Consider the following 16,575-nt stretch of genomic DNA (forward strand, 5'->3'; position numbering starts at 1 on the left):
CTTCTCTAGTTGGGAAATACCTGTAATCTACTGTTGTCTAGCTGACATTTTAATTTGCAATGTAATGCCAAGTTGCAGGCAGAATTAATTTCCTCCTCTATTTGTCTTCCAAATCCTACCTCGAGAAAAGATAAAGACGGACAGTAAAGGAGAACAGTGAAGTGACACACCTTCCCATGAGGAGAAGTTGCGACTCCATCAGAGCACTGGTAATGAGTGGACTCCTGTGGGGAATTCCACAAATTGACTAATTTGTAATTGATTCAGTGCATTAATTACCGGCCTGGTTACGCCTGTGTCATGGTTAATATTGTGGCGATCTGAGGAGGCTGGGAGGCTCATCTGCATTGGGACTGTTCGGGTGGAGGCAGCCATTATTTAATTATGCCGCACATATCTGCGGTGAGGCAAGTCTTAATCCGAGAGTAATCACTTCCCTACGCTCCCCTACTATGTGCTGATGTGTGGCCTGGGGTGGGAGGTGGCCCTAGATCCATGTAGCCCATGGTTAGCTCTCTAATCAGGCCTGGGAGCCAAATCCCAATGGTGTTGTAAAGTTTTCTGGAAATAGGAGAAAATTTGCACTGTAATGAAAGTTTATAATGATTCTGTGATATAGCTTTACACCGTGTTGGTGGTAAGCATCTTGGTTCCACTTTTCAAGTTCGACTCCTCAGCCTTTACACTACAGTTTCTATTGTTAGTGTTTTGACTGAGATGCAAATTTACTGTGTGTATGTTAACCAAACGGATCACTATAACCTAAAACTCTTTTTTGTGTATTTGCACAGCAGCTGTACCACATAAATATCTACAAACCTTTAATGAAAACAATGAAAAATGTAAAGAGAAAGTCAGTAACCCAAAGTGAGGTTGCAAGAGAAACCATCCAACTTTGCTACTATTTGACACCACACAGTCTTACATTCCCAGTTACATACCCCAAATTTGTTTGTTTTTTGCCTCGCACTGACTGATAAACATGAACATGATGTGTACAGTTTACTGGCAGATGACAGTTCACCTGGGATCAAAAGATGAACCAACACATTTTGTCACATTTGTAACTTTTATTTAGAACTTTTCAGCCAATATTGGCCTATGACAGATACATCAGTATCTGCGTATTTGTAGTCCAATAGGAAAACTGTTTTTCTGCAAAATAATGCAGAAAAAATGCCTTGGGCAATTCACAAACAGTTCTATTTGTGGGTCTTTCTACAATTATTACATTATAGTTCATTGTTTCAATGCACTGATGTCATTTAGGACATTGAAGTTTATCCTTAAACTTTTTAAATATCTGGCCTTCATTACATATCTCTATCACAACTTTTTGATGAACACATTCTCATTGATTTATCATTACTGTATTTTGTATTTTACTTATTAATATCAGTATTGGCCCCAAATGCTTCATTATACAAATAACTCAGATTACCTTTACTGCTGAAGGGGTGATTTGTCCATCCAAATGTTCTCCGATTTTGAGTGTCGTTCTAAGATTACAGGGTAAAAGCACGAGACCTCTTGGGTAAACTTCTCTTCAGTGCTGAGGTAGAAATACCTTTAATTACAAAGACACTTAAGTGTGATTGGTTGAGAATGGATTCCCCCTTTGGAGATGTTGGAAACAACCTAGAGGATTCTGTGAGTTTTTGTGTGTGCGCTGTGATACTCAGACTTGTTCTAACTCATCACCTACAGAGACCAGATGTAAAAAATGGATAGTCTTTTAGTGGTTTTAAGTGCTTTTCTCCCTCCTGCAAAACAACTTGATGCAACATGATTAAAAAGGGTAAATACAAAGTAAGTTTTGCCTCAGATTTGCCTCCTCATGTTTACTGCACACCATAAAAATAGACCTCATATTTTAAGGAAGAGTGCTGTCCATGTGACTCATCAAAACAGACTGTTCCATTTGTACTTGAAAAGCAAGTGGAGAGCACATACTGTACACTCCTTTTTCTCTTTATCAACTTTTAGTTCAACAACAGTCTGTTTTCAGCCCTGAGCAAGGAGAGAAGATAAAATAGAGGTCTCTCTCTCTCTCTCTCTCTCTCTCTCTCTCTCTCTCTCTCTCTCTCTCTCTCTCTCTCTCTCTCTCTCTCTCTCTCTCTCAGTTGATTATATTTCTGCTTTGATCTACAGAGGCCATCCTCCAACCATTCTCTAAGAGTTTGGACCTCGCACAGCACAACAAAAACAACACCCACGGCTCTGGGAGTAACCAGACTCCATTGTGCCTTTATTTTAGTGCGGGAATCTGAATCTGTGCCTGCAGGAGCTTTAAATCATCTACAGTCTGCTCTCTATAGGGCACACTTACCATCTATTTTGACAAGGCATCTTAACACAGAAATGTAGAAAACAGTCATTCTCAAACTGAGGTCCAGGTGTCTTTGGGAATGCGTATTACAGCAGGTGACCACAAATAATCTCTGGATGTTAGAATTGGATTCTGAGTAGGTCTCACTCACATCCGTGCAATACAGGCTATACAGCTCTGACAGATCAGAGTCCCTGAGTGGGTCAAAATCTTTCTTCTTACAACTTTACAACATTAAAACAGTAACAGTGCTCCTTCTACTGAAACACAAACTTTAAAATTAGTAAAGCCAGACACAGCCTACTGTCTAAAGGCACAATTATTTTAGCAAACAACATTTTACCAGGAGTCATTTTAGCCTTTTCGGCTACATTTAAGTGACATACCAATCACCCTCTGGGGGTTCTATGCTGGTCTTAGCATCGTCAAATTAGAAGTCTACTCATACACTTCGGTGCAGGGGGGTTGTCACACAGCGGTCCTGTTACTTCAGTCCTCCAGTAGTGTCCCACTGAGTCTCTTAAGTGTTGCTGTGGGGGAGTCTCAGCCACGCTTAATGGCCATAACTGCATTATTAGCTAATAAAGGTTGATGGGGCTGGCGGCTCTATAAATTTAGGAGGACAGGATAAGAAGAATCAGTGGCCGTGTTAAGGTGAGGTCTCAGTCTGGGAATGTGTGTGTTCCTTTTTGCATTGCTCTAAGACACATCCTGCATATGGATCATGGTTGGATTCGTAGAGTAAAAACTTGGTGGTTTGTTTATGTAACGTGTTAAAGTCACAAGAATGGTATTCATGAGAATACTGAGAGCTGATCGTCTTAAATCAGAGCCTGGAAATACCTGGATTTAAACAACCAGCAAAGTTGCTCTCTTTGAGGACAAACAAGAACATTGTTGCAGTAGTTCTACTTGGTATTGATCCACTGTGATGGGGCCTTCTATCTGGGTGTTTCAGGGCTTTTCCTAAAGCACTGAGTACTTTACTGCAGGCCACAATTTTGTTTAACTCAGGATTGCAGCCTTTGCTTTGCTGAATTGAAAACAATTTAAACTCAACTAAAAGTGAGAATATGCCTTTACCTCAACATGTTGCACATAAAGTGCATTAGATGTGACAATCTCTTGAACCTTGTTCAGATATTGCCAAACGTGTCCAAAGCTTTCAGGGCAAACTTTGACTACTTTGCTATTCTAAAACAATAGGAGTTATTTATTGGTTCTAATGTCTTTAGTATTGCTCTATACTGTATAAAATAGTAAAAAAGAAAAGAAAACCTTTTGAATGACTGGTTGTCTCCAAACGTTTGACTGGCACTGTATTTTTTACCACTCTTTCTGTATAGAAACTGAAATAATTCGTTGAGATGATCAGAACTTCATGATAACTAACTCACTCACATACGCAGACGTTTAGCAGGCTGATAATCATACTGTTGTACTGTATATCAGAGGCAAAAATGATCCCATTATACATGTAATGTGCATGTTCTGTAAAGAAAGATACATACCTCGTGGCACTATGAACGTAGGAACTGAATCAAAGATGATATCCAGTTAGGATAAATGTGTCTTTGACTTAAGTAAAAAAAGTAACAACATCTAATTTCTATATCTTAAAAAAGTCCTTCTAATGTAAGTGAAAAAAAAAAAAATACCACAGCAAACAGCACTTACCATAAAGAATATCAAAGTCCAAACAACAGAGGTAAATCAGTGTGGCTAAGGGTAAAGAATGAACAGCTGGCAAGACAATACATCTTCTAAAAATTGCTTAAAAATGCCCACTTTTTATCGACTCTTGTCTTGTCTGAGTTAAGTGATGGCCCAATAAAACAAGTATAAGAGTGGAAGAGAAATAGGTGATGTGGCCTCTTATTCTGACCACAGAGGAAATCTCTGAAATTGAAGATAAAGGTCTTGCCATCTCTACGGGAAACCAAGAAATCAGTTTTCTGACCCATTTGGCAGTGCTCTCTCGCTCTTTCTCTCTTCAGTACTGAGACACACACACACACACACGCACGCACGCACGCACGCACGCACGCACGCACGCACGCACACACACACACACACACACACACACACACACACACACACACACACACACACACACACACACACACACACTGCAACCAAGTGGCAGTATTCAGTCCGTGGAGTTTTACTTGGCAGCGAGACCCATCAGCATTTCTAAGAATGAAACAAACCCAGATAACAATCATGTTTAATTAAAATGCTGAAGTGTTATGGTGGAATTACAGCAAACCACTTTGCGTGTTGCATGTTGCTTGCGGACCACGTTGAACAATAAAACTGAGAAGTGACATATTGTGTTTTTTATTGAAGCTTTGCTCCATTTGAATGTCTAAGTAAGTTTCCAGATCCAGGACTATTACTTGGAACTGGGAACTATATAACTATACAATTACTGGGCTTCTGCAGGGTTCACTAAGTCAAATTGAAGACTTTTAAGACCTTTTACTGCCACAGAGAATGGGATTTAATGCCTGTTTAACAGTCACACTGGCCATTGTATAGGAAATATTAATGGAAATCAGTTAGGATAGCCTAGATTTATGAACAAAACGCAAAGATTTACAAATATGTCAGCGATTCCCAGCAATCTATGACAATATTTCCTAATACTTTCAATGAAGAATCTCTCTTTTGGAAAGGACAAAAAGCCTTCCAATTATTTGAGAAGTAAATCTTTAAAGGCTGATTTGTTTGGTTACAGGTGCAAAGCTGGACAACCATCCTTCAAGGGTTCAGCCAATTTTCAAGTACACAGTAAATTTAATGTGAAACTGCACAATAGCCATATATGAGGTGCGATCAAAAAAAATCTGAGACTGTTTCTGTTGGCGAACACGAACACAGCGAAACACAGTAATGTGCACGGACCTGGGGAAAGAAATAACTTTTGTGCGTAAATATTCCAAGTTATGAAGCTTGGTCGACATCAGTACCAGAGTTATGCACCTTTTTAGGACGACTGATATGTGTGCATTAGCAAATACACCATGAATCTCAGAAACTGCAGAAAGCGCACGCCAACATTTTTGGGGAACATAAAGAAGTTGCAAGGAGCCCAGTCCGGTGAGTAGGTGCTTGCAAATGTCAAAGAAAACCACCAGCATGCTCTTGGTTGAGCTCCTGACCTGATATATCTTGGACTGTCACTGTTAAAAACATGAATGCCACTCAAAACCTCACCCAGCTCATTGTTTCATTGCTGTAGACTTTCTGAAGCATTTCAAGGGTCTTTGTTGCCGATCTTCTGAGTTTGACATACATTTTTGTGATATATATATCCAAATGTTAAACACACTCACAAACTAAATCTGGAATATTACTAACCTGACAAATCATCATAACCATTCTCCAAAGACGTTTTTCTAATACCATCTTTCCATTCAAATTCACTCTACTTCCCATATGTCTCTCTTTGTCTCTCTCTCTCTCCATCTTTTTAGTATGACGTCTCTCGCTTTTTTTTGGCACTTGCCCATTTACTGTAGATGTCAATGAAAGAGATGTAAAAGTCAGAGCAATTTTCACTTCCCAGATAGTTGTGCAAAGGGCTAGACAAAAGCCTATGTAATTACACTAGTAGTCACTAGCCCATTACTGATGAAGATACGATGGCTCACATGGGTGGAGCTGGCACCGTTAGCTCCACACAATGCATTCATTTCATGGTAAAAGCTGTAATTATACTAAAAGAGAATCTCTTTCTAATCCTCTGTCTTGCTCTGTTCTTTATGCTTCTCTTTTTCTATGCACCCCCGTTCTATTCCCTCTCAACCGTTCCTTTATCTACACTATGTCACTGTCACGCAATGGGATATAATCTACATAAAATAGTGTCATCAACTCTATGAGCGATTAAATTATTCTGTCGTCTGTTTAGAAGAACAATCGGGATCTTTCTGAGTGGAACAAAAAGAAAACTTTCCCTCACCCACCACCTCTGTCACATTTGTGTCTGAGCTTTTTTTTTGGCTTCTTTTATGTTGCCTTCTTAGATAATACAGCAGTAACTTTTGGAAGACAGATCGTAACATTGGAGCCTCCTGTTGCATGGATCTAAGAGAATCCAGGCCTAGCGACAGTTGTTTCTATTCCAGGCAAAGTAAGTTTGATGTCCCGGCCAGCCTAAATAAGTCATGGCTGCACTGATTGGTTGAAATGCCCACCAAGTGAGGGAGGATGAAACAAGAGCCAATATATTGATAGACAAGTTAAGCGAGGATCACCCAGTCGAGCTGCATTGAAGACACAGATATGAAGACAATATATTAAAGAAGCCCATGAAACTGTGAACCATATAAGAGGATAATTACTGACTGACAAAGAGTAAAGCAGTCAGGAGAAAATTAAGTGAGAATGATTTAAAAAAAAGTCCAGGCCACATCAACCAGATCAGGACCAGTGAACACATGAAACGCTGCAAGAAGAGTATACAGTAGTATCATCTTGTATATGTCAAGCTGTTCCTTCAGCATGCAACTTTACTTAAAAAAGACATTTCCTGTACCGTATTATCTTAATTGTTTTCAATAATGTATGTATTAAACATGAACAAATAAACATTAACTTAAATGTTGCAATTTTGAGATTTACTCATGTCAACTATGTTGAGTAATATAAAGTATATATACTTTTGAAACATCAGTTTATTTAAGCTTTATGCCACTGTGAGGTTTACACAAGCTTTGTCCAGCAAGCATAATTTACTGTAGATTGTATTGACTACCATTCAGGCTTTAAATTTATAAAAAATAAAGAACACAAAAGAAAATGGAGGATTAAAAGTGCAATCCATGTCAATATCATACAACAATGCAGCAGACATGCTGTGAGCTGAACTGCAGAAGAGGTGAACAAATTACATAGAAGACAAAAAATAGTGCGGGTGAAAAAAATAAAATAAAAAAATAAAATAAATAAACCCCAACAAACACAGTAGAAGAAAAAGCAAATTAAAGTGAAGGAGAAACCACAACAAAGAGACATAAAAACAAATCTACTGGATCGTGACCTATGATTTCAGCCAGAGATAATGTCAAAAATTGAAGTAACACAGTTATTTTTTATATGAGAGTGAAATTAAGGCTTTCAAAAACAGCAATAAGCCTGAATTTTGCTGCGAGTGAGCTGACTCACCAATCTTAAATATTCTGTTCTTTTAATCATGTCCTTTGGCGTTTAGTAGCCTTAAAAAGCTTGACGCCTAAATTGCAGTGAAACCACCAGTGAAAGAATAATTCATGAGGGAAAGAGGGAATGCGTTTTGAGCTTTAGAGTCAATGGTCAAATTCCAGTGCACTGTCCTTTGGTAACTCCAAAAGTTTTCTCATTAAGATTTTCCATCTTTGAAAAGAGGAGATATGAATGTTTTCTATGTTCTGGGCTTAATGATGATACCCTAGTGAAATAGGTTTATTAAAATGTGAGCAAAAAAAACAATATAAAATGGCACACATATTTTGTTAATATCCCATAGCACTGGCTTGCATTTGACATATATCCCTCCATACTGGCCATCTAATTGTGCTTGGTGCAAGATGTTCCGTGTGACGAGTGTGGGTGGGTGACTATCAGACAGAGAACGAGAGGGTGTCCAATAGACAGGGGCAGAAAGTGATACTTTCTGTGTCTTTGACACTTTGTTTTCATCCCTTCCAAGTTAATTTGGCTTGCATGGGTCAACGACCCTGACCGCAATGCCCTCCAAGGCCACCCACCAACTCATCACCCCACCCCATCTCCTCTGGCTATTTATTCCCAAAACCCACTGGTGAAATTGGCTGACAGCTAATCAACATTTAGCTCCTCCGAGTGTGTTATTACACAGCAATTGATGGATGGTACAATTACACCCTATGTCACTTAGCTAAATGGCTATGTAATTCTAATGAGTTTTTATTCAAACACTGACTAGTTAGTGCAAGGAGAGCTGAGGGTGGTTGGAGGGGTGGGGTGGGCTTAGGGGGTGGGGGGAGCAGAGATGGAAATAGAAAAGGAAGCAACACTTGCATGCAGAAAAGAAAGGGGGATTAGGGAGACAGGAGTATAGTGGGTAAGTACGATAATCAGGTAACAAGATTAATGAGTGTTGCTTTTGTCGAGGGGAATTAGAAGGGAGTACAATTTTGGTGGTTCAGATTTTGAGTTTATTAGCCGGAGTTTAAATTTAAATGCAGGAAGCTAAAGTGGTGTGTTGGAGTGAAAACTAAAACTCTTCACTGGACATCATAGACATGACCTGATGAAACATCTCAATATCCCTGGAGATGATGTCCATATAGGAAAATTCTGTATCTCCTCACTAGTGTTCAGTGCAAACACAGGGAGTTGTATATTCTACATATGGTGAGGTGAAAGGAGGTGGAGGTTGTGTGGTGGTTCCATGCTCAGCTAAAAAAATATAGACAATGTGAATAGGTACTCGACAGCAAGTCATACTATTGTGATGTCCTGTTTAAACAGCACAAGATTATAGTTTACAAAGTTTGAAAAATAAAAAAAAAACATGCAAAGAATAATAAATTGACAACCAGGCAGAGAGATCACTCTCACTGTTTAGACAAGGCAAGCCAAACCCACAAGGTCCCTTACTGTCATGCATAGACTTCCCAGCACCCCTCCGAGAACCGCCACCTTAACGTCGGCAGCATAGATTAGCTCTAGGGACATGGAACGTCACCTTGCTAGCGGTGAAAGAGCCGCAGCTGGTGCGGGAGGTGGAGCGGTACAAGCGAGATAGAGTTGGACTCACTTCAACGCACAGCACTGGCTCTGGAACCAAGCTCCTGGAGAACAGCTGCACTTTGTCCTTTTCTGGAGTTGCCCAGGGTGAGAGGTGCCTGGCAGGAGTGGGGATACTCAGGAGCCCCCGGCTGAGCGCCGACGTGTTGGAGTCCATATTTCCACAGTTCTCCTGGGAGACTTCAACGCTCATGTGAGCAACAACGGAGAAACCTGGCGGGGGGTGATTGGGAGGAACGGCCTGCCCGATCTGAACACGAGTGGTGTTTTGTTATTGGCCTTCTGTGCTGGCGATGGTTTGGCCATAACGAACACTATGTTCGAGCATAAAGTGGCTCGTAAGTGTACCTGGTACCAGAACACCTTAGGCCGGAGATCAATGATCAAGTTTGTAGTTGTATCATCTGATCTGCGGCCGTATGTCTTGGACACTTGGGTGAAGAGAGGAGCAGAGCTGTCAACTGATCACCACTTGGTGGTGAGTTGGATCAGATGGTGGAAGAGTCGGTTGGAAAGACCTGGCAAGCCCAAACATGTAGTGCTGGTGAACTGAGAACGTCTGGCGGAGGCCCTGGTCCGGGAGATCGGATTGCTTCCTCCAGGTGGGGACAGAGTGCCTACCCCAAGCGAAGGAGTTTAGTATCTCTGGGTTTTGTTCACAGTGAGGGGAGGATGGAGCAGGAGACCGACAGGCGGATCGGTGCGGCTTCAGCAGTAAAACTGGTGCTGCACCGGACCGTGTTGGTGACGAGTGAGCTGAGCCGAAAGGCGAAGCTTTCCATTTACTGGTCGATCTACGTTCCGACCCTCACTGATGGTCACCAGCTCCGGATCATGACCAAAGGAACGAGATCGCAGATACAAGTGGCTGAAATGAGTTTCCTCCATAGGGTGGCCGGGCTCAGCCTTAAAAAGGGTAAGGAGCTCGGACATCAGGAGGGAACTCGAAATACAGCCGCTACTCCTTTGCGTCGAAAGGAGTCAGATGAGGTGGTTCGGGGATCGGATCAGGACCCTCCTGAGCATCTCACACTGGAGGTTTTCCGGGCATGCCCAACTGGCAGGAGACCCTGGGGAAGACCCAGAACATGCTGGAGGGATTATATCCCCCAGATGGCCTGGGAACATCTCGGGATCTTCCAGGATGAGCTGGAAAATGATGCAGAGGAGAGGGAAGTCTGGGCCAACTTGCTTGGCCTGCTGCCACCGCGACCCAATCCCAGATAAACAGAAGAAAATAAATGGATGGGTGGATGGGTGGATGGATGGATGGATGGACTTCCCAGCACAGGTTGAATGCATAAAAAGTGTGTGTTAGGGGGGGAGTCTAAATAAAGCCAGAGAAAATTAAATGTGCTGTTATCATTTGGGTTTTGTTAATGAGGAAGACCGAGTCAGGTTCCAGAGGAACAATTCTCTGGCAATAAGCCTTAACACCTGCCATTCTTGAAAAGGACTCTCTCATCTCAGTCACAGTGGGTGGAAATTGATTTCAATCCTCCTGAGAAGTTGGTCTATATCATTCACCTTTTTTTTGGCAGTCTGCAAAAGAAGGCAGATATGGAGTTTGAAAGGCATCAGACAAGCAGGGTGGGCTTTTGTCACAGCCCGCTTCTGCTTCAACTCTCGTCTGCCTCTCTATTCAGTCTGGCACTGCTATGTTACGATAAGTACTATCACCTCCGGTTTGTGTGTGTGTGTGTGTGTGTGTGTGTGTGTGTGTGTGTGTGTGTGTGTGTGTGTGTGTGTGTGTGTGTGTGTGTGTGTGTGTGTGTGTGTGTGTGTGTGTGTGCGTGCGCGCGTGCGTGTGCACACAGTGCAGTGAGAAAGTCTCATGCATCTACTGCTCTGTCTGACAGCATGATTTTTAAAGCAGTAGCTTCTAAATGACTGAAAGCCATGGCCTTTTTCCAGTGATGCATAATAAAGGAGGCATTACAATTAGGCAGAGATATTTGACCTCATATTCTCTGAAGATCACCATACAATCACAATAGAGTTAAGATGGAGTGAAGCCCCATTTGGATAGGATTAACATTACAGGGGGAGGTGGGAAATGAAATATTCACCGTGCTACTCTGTAATTTAACTCGTCCTTCCACGATTTAACGGTCAGGAAATTGCAGGCTGTGGTTTGTAATAATGTAGACATGGACGTTGGACAGGACAAAGCCCTAACAAAAAGCCCCATGTCTCTATAAAATCAGCACAAAAATCACTACATCAGAATAAAGTTCCTGTAGATTAAGAAGACATCAAGAGGTTTTGTTTCTGTGCTGGATGCAATTAACTTGTGTAAAAGCAAAATGTCTCATGAGCTAAAAAGTTTCACACATTGAGGGTAGCAGTTTTCTGACCATTGACATTCAACACAGGTTTCCTTTTCCACAGTAACTATCATTACAAAACAGGTCAGCACAGGTCTCACTGCCCTCCAAAGGTCTTCAGGTCAGCGCTAATGGAAAATTGTGCATTGGCTCATTTGAGGGAAGAAAATGATAATGCCTAACCAACATCAGGAAGGGGAGCAAGGAAATGTATCTGCCACTCAAACATTGAGACAGGTCCTAACCCTGTGAACAAGTACAAACACACAAACCTGCAGACACAGAAACCACCAATAGCTCTGATCAATTTGAGGGAATGTGAGTTTAAAATGAATGTCACATTTCATATGAGCCATAGTAACACACACACACACACACACACGCATGTACACAAATAACAACTTGCAGAGAATAACGCACAAACATGGCACATCATCAACCTCTGACAACCATCTTCCGCTTCTTCTGCACAAGGATGCAGAATTATTCATTTTGAGGTGCTGAGGTTCCCGTATCTCACACATTCATCTCTCTCACACATCCACTGACAGGCTATCTATTTGGTGAGTGTTGCAGGTGAGAGAGAAAATGTAGGAAGTTAAATACTGTTATTAGGCAAACACTTAAAAAAAAAAATGCAAAACTTCAGAGCAGAAACTGCAAGGTGGAGATCACATCCTAGACCCAGCTTAAAGGTGTTAAGGTGAATTTGACTCTAGTACAGAGTTCACTCCGGCTGCTACTGTATATGACAAAAAGTAAGAGAAAAATGTACAAAGTAAGGTGCAGGAAATCGCTTCGGTGTTCTGCAAAAAACTTCCAGGGACCTGTACGTTTTTTGTGTTTGCTAAAGCGTTTTCTTCCTCTCCGCTGTCTAGCTTTCAAACTAGTTCCTGGTCAAACTCTTTCACCCCATTTTCCCTCGCCAACCTTTCTCCTCAGGACTTCTTTCTCTCTGTGGTCTCACTTCCAACCCCACACTGTCCTTCTTCATGTCAAATTAAAGTGATGGAAATGAACTTGAGGAGACGCTAATTGCGATTGTCAATCCAATCTAGGTCGAGGCTGAAAGACAGGGGCTCCCTAGCACTTCATCAGTCTTCATTAATATTGAAGGAGTTTGCTGAGGAGCAGGGGGCCAACGTAATCTGCACTCATCTAACAGTGCATCAAAAATTAGGGAACTGGGGAGGGCACTGATGGCGCCTGAGGGACAAATATGCCAGTCAAAAAGAAGTATGAAGAGAGACATCAGAAGACAGGGACATGCGAGTACAGGGAGAGAAATGCTGTTGGAAATAGCAGTTAAAAACAACTCTATATACACCATTTAAAATAGCAGTACTTTGAATATGAATGGCCAACAAAGAAGGAATATAACAGATGGAAGTTGTATTAGTAATGGATCATTAACAGTGTAACTTTACCTTGTCAGACCTGCATAGCAGTAAAACCGTATACATTATTTATTTAAAATAATGAATTCAGTTCATCATACTGTATAATGATAATATCAATATGATCAGGCTGATGACCACCCTACAATATAATACAGCCAATTTACACTTATAAATATACGAAATAACAGATTTGACATATTGCAGGTGAGTTTAGTCAATACCCCTTCGTAACAACAACAAAACATTATAGTAGGTAGTATCTGATTGCATCCATTTCTAACCTACTACGTACAATGTATTTCTATTTTATGTGTTGATTTTGTTGTGTTTTTAATACCTGTGCATGCCCAAATTTGGCCTTTAACATAATATATATCTGCATAATCTATATCTGCTGCTGAGAATGCACTGCTACTAAACTGACAGAAAATAATAAACGTGTGTTGAGCTAAAGCAAGTAAGTTCAATTCTATCTTCACTCAGGATAAAATGCTTGAAAAGTAGTCCTGCTTTCTGTCGTTATTTAAATATTCTACATATCTACACCTGCATTAACCATCAAACTAGTCATGGACAATCATGTAGCCTGATGACAGACAGAAGAAAGTAAATGATCCACGTGGTAAAAAAGTAGTTACCTTTTTTTTAATGTAGACATAACTAATATAATGTTTCATTATTCCCCACATCAAATTTAAGAAGTGAACACACTTGTATTAAGGGGATTCATGATCAAATATCACACCATTATCTCCTAATTAGCCTTGATGATATCTGACATTTTCAGTAAAATTAGAGACTGATCTGTCCACTTCTGTAATCTTAATGTCTGTGTTGCCTTGGCTGCAGTGGGCTTACATCTGATCTGTGGCTGCCTGGGATCCGAATTGGGACATGGAATAAAGATAATGGAATTTAAGGACATTGCAATTTGTTTACACATGCATTTTTGCATGTATGTTCAGATTTAACACACATGGTCCATGCATATCTGATGCATTAATTATTTTGCTCTTTATTTTCTCTTTTTCATATTAGACAGTATTTGAGGGATACAGTATATTGTTGTGGGGTATATGTAGCAGATTATCTAATCAGGAAATTATGTGATATTTCATCACAAACTGACCATAAAAACAGGGGTGTGTTCACTTGTATTTTTTTACCTCACTTTATTACCTCTAACTGAGTAATCATTGGTTGCAATTATGTCAGTTATGTCTACATAAAATACATTAATACTGGGAAAAAGACAGTAATGTGTGTTGGTATTTTGTCGATTTTCTGTTCCTTCATTTTTTTGTATTTTATTTTAACTTATTTCTCTAATTCAATTAGTTATTTCTGTCAGTACTGTTGTGACTACTTGAATACTTGTTTCATAAAGTGACAGTACTTTTAATCAAGTACAGATTTTGGTCACCTTTACCTTCTTTAAGAGCAAGGAGTATGTAACCACAGGCTCTCTAAATTTTCATCAAAGCATCCTCCTCTGTACAACCTTCAGCTTGCAAACATTGAAGAACGTGCTGTAAACTTTGTTGCATAACATTTCTGTGATGGCTCTCAGTCTAGCTACAGCTGGGGCAGGATAACAAAGCATTCAGCCTCAGAGGTTTATATCAATATTAGAGCAGAGAAAAACAGCTCCAGTTAGACCCACTGCGCTCCAGCTTTTCCCTTGGCCTTAAATGCTCATTGCAAAATACTTGCATTGTCATTATGTGAGCATGTGATTCCCTTTGGCAAAATGCTGGTTCACTCCTCAATCCCTATTAACCAATAACCGGCACCTTCACTCTAAAGCACAGCAAGGTCAAGTCAACTGGGACTCCACGTGCGGAGCATGAGGACACTTCTGATGCCTACAGCAATGCTCTCCCACCCCACCGAGAATTACTGCCAGTTTGAACAGATGTAATGGTATCTATACTGTATATTGCCTTTTTTCAAAGACTTAAGTGTCTAAATATCTTTAATCTCTACCCTTGAGTCAGCTCAGTGGTGCAGTCTCTGAGTAGTTTGCATCATGACAACACCTGAGAGTTCACTGAAGGAGTGCAGGGTCAAGTGCACACTTCATCCAAGTGTTACTGAGGACCCCATTAACAGACCCCCACCATCATTTCCTAAAAGCTTCTATAGTGCCAGATGTTAAAGCAGATTAGGCATTGAATTTGTTCTTGTTTTACTATTTCATGGTTTGCCTCATCCACATGTTACATTTATCGACAGCACTGACATACATTGTATTGAAAGATATTTATATAGCAGTTATTATATACATTGGAACTGAACAACAAATGTTGGAAGTATGAACAAGGTATAGGGGGAAGAAAAGAAAAAGGAAAGAGGGAGGCAATGGAGCAGTTCCTCTTATCTTATAAGCTATTTTTGCAATACTCAGTGTTTGTTGTCCATATTTACACATTATTTCAAATTTCCCTTTAGTCTTTTCTCGTACCAATAACACGAGGCCTGTTGGAAATATTACATGGTTCTGTTTGTAGATGATAATTCCATAATGTATTTACAACTACAGAGACAGAGGTGGGAAGTCAGTGGACTGGTACTGGGCTGATAAACCAGCTGATCACCACATTAATATTGGGGGGGTGGGAGGGGTAAATTCCATGTTTACTAATGGTTGCAATGGCAAGACAAACAATCCTGTTTGACTGTGTGGTTGTGGGTTCCCACTGAGACTGAGGGGGGAGGGGAGACGAAGGGAAAATTAATATTTTATAATCGCAGATCTGTTTATGAGCTCACATGCGAAAGTGACATGAGGGAAAAGAAAGATGCACAGTGTGGCTTTCTGTGCTTTTCTTCTGCGTCCCATTCACATAAAAAGGGAAACATCACACGAGACTAGGTTGAGCTGCGTACAACTTGTCATTTCAATTTCAGTATGCAAATGTACATTGTGCTTATAATATGAGGAAAAGATTCAAAGGAATGAAACTATGGCTGTAGTGGTGATTTAAACACTGACGATGTAAAACACTGCATGCGGTTAAAGCTCAGTGTCGGGCTGTTTGTGTGAATGTGTGCACGTGAGAGCGGGGACAAAGCCTCAGTGCTGAAATGCAGTTATTAATCAAGGTGCGAGCGTTGATTCATCTGCTGTGGAGGCAGTTTGGAAGATGGACTCTATTTACTGCTAAAGCTGTTTGAGGGGCTTTGGGAGGCAGCCATCAATCTCTTGGCTATCTTCAAAAGAAGGAGCCAATGCACAGGGATCAGTTTCAATCACCTCCCAGAGACAGGTGGTACGTTAAGCTGCGGCACAATAGTTTTTTTCTTCACTTCTCCTCTTCTTCAAGGTGAATTATTTTTTGCCCTCCCTGGGGAAGCATGTTATTAATATGTTTTATCATAAAAATAATAACATCCCCTAAAATACACACTGCACCCTGCCCTTTGGCTCCCTTGCTGCCAAGCACCCTGTGTTCCAAATTAGCATCTTCAATTAACCCATGCTAATTGCCAGCCATGGAAAGGTGCAAGAGCCTGGCAAGTTGGTGCCACAGGGAGCTGTTTTGCAAATGATTGGAGGTGTAATGTAGGGATGTAAGGAGGGGATTGTACTAATGGACTTTTAACCTCAACCTGCAAATACTGCCTTCTATGTAATGCTAGCTTGTACAGATGACACTGTAAAAAGGCACCGCAGTGGTGGGGTTTTCAAAGTCTACAATGGTTCTGTGTAGTTAAACAACAATCACAGTTGGTTTATGAA

At 40.8% G+C, this 16,575-nt stretch overlaps 1 protein-coding gene across 1 annotated transcript in view; it reads right to left on the reverse strand.

Annotated features, from left to right (window-relative positions):
- Positions 1-16,575, reverse strand: part of LOC138620899 (receptor tyrosine-protein kinase erbB-4-like) — a 299,444-nt gene that overhangs the window by 146,541 nt on the left and 136,328 nt on the right. The gene's annotated exons all lie outside the window — the stretch shown is intronic.

The sequence above is a fragment of the Brachyistius frenatus genome, unplaced genomic scaffold (assembly GCF_029030835.1).
Source record: "Brachyistius frenatus isolate BFR_SWC_R1_liver_20210118 unplaced genomic scaffold, ASM2903083v1 Contig_27, whole genome shotgun sequence".
In the NCBI taxonomy this organism is placed as follows: Eukaryota; Metazoa; Chordata; class Actinopteri; family Embiotocidae; genus Brachyistius; species Brachyistius frenatus.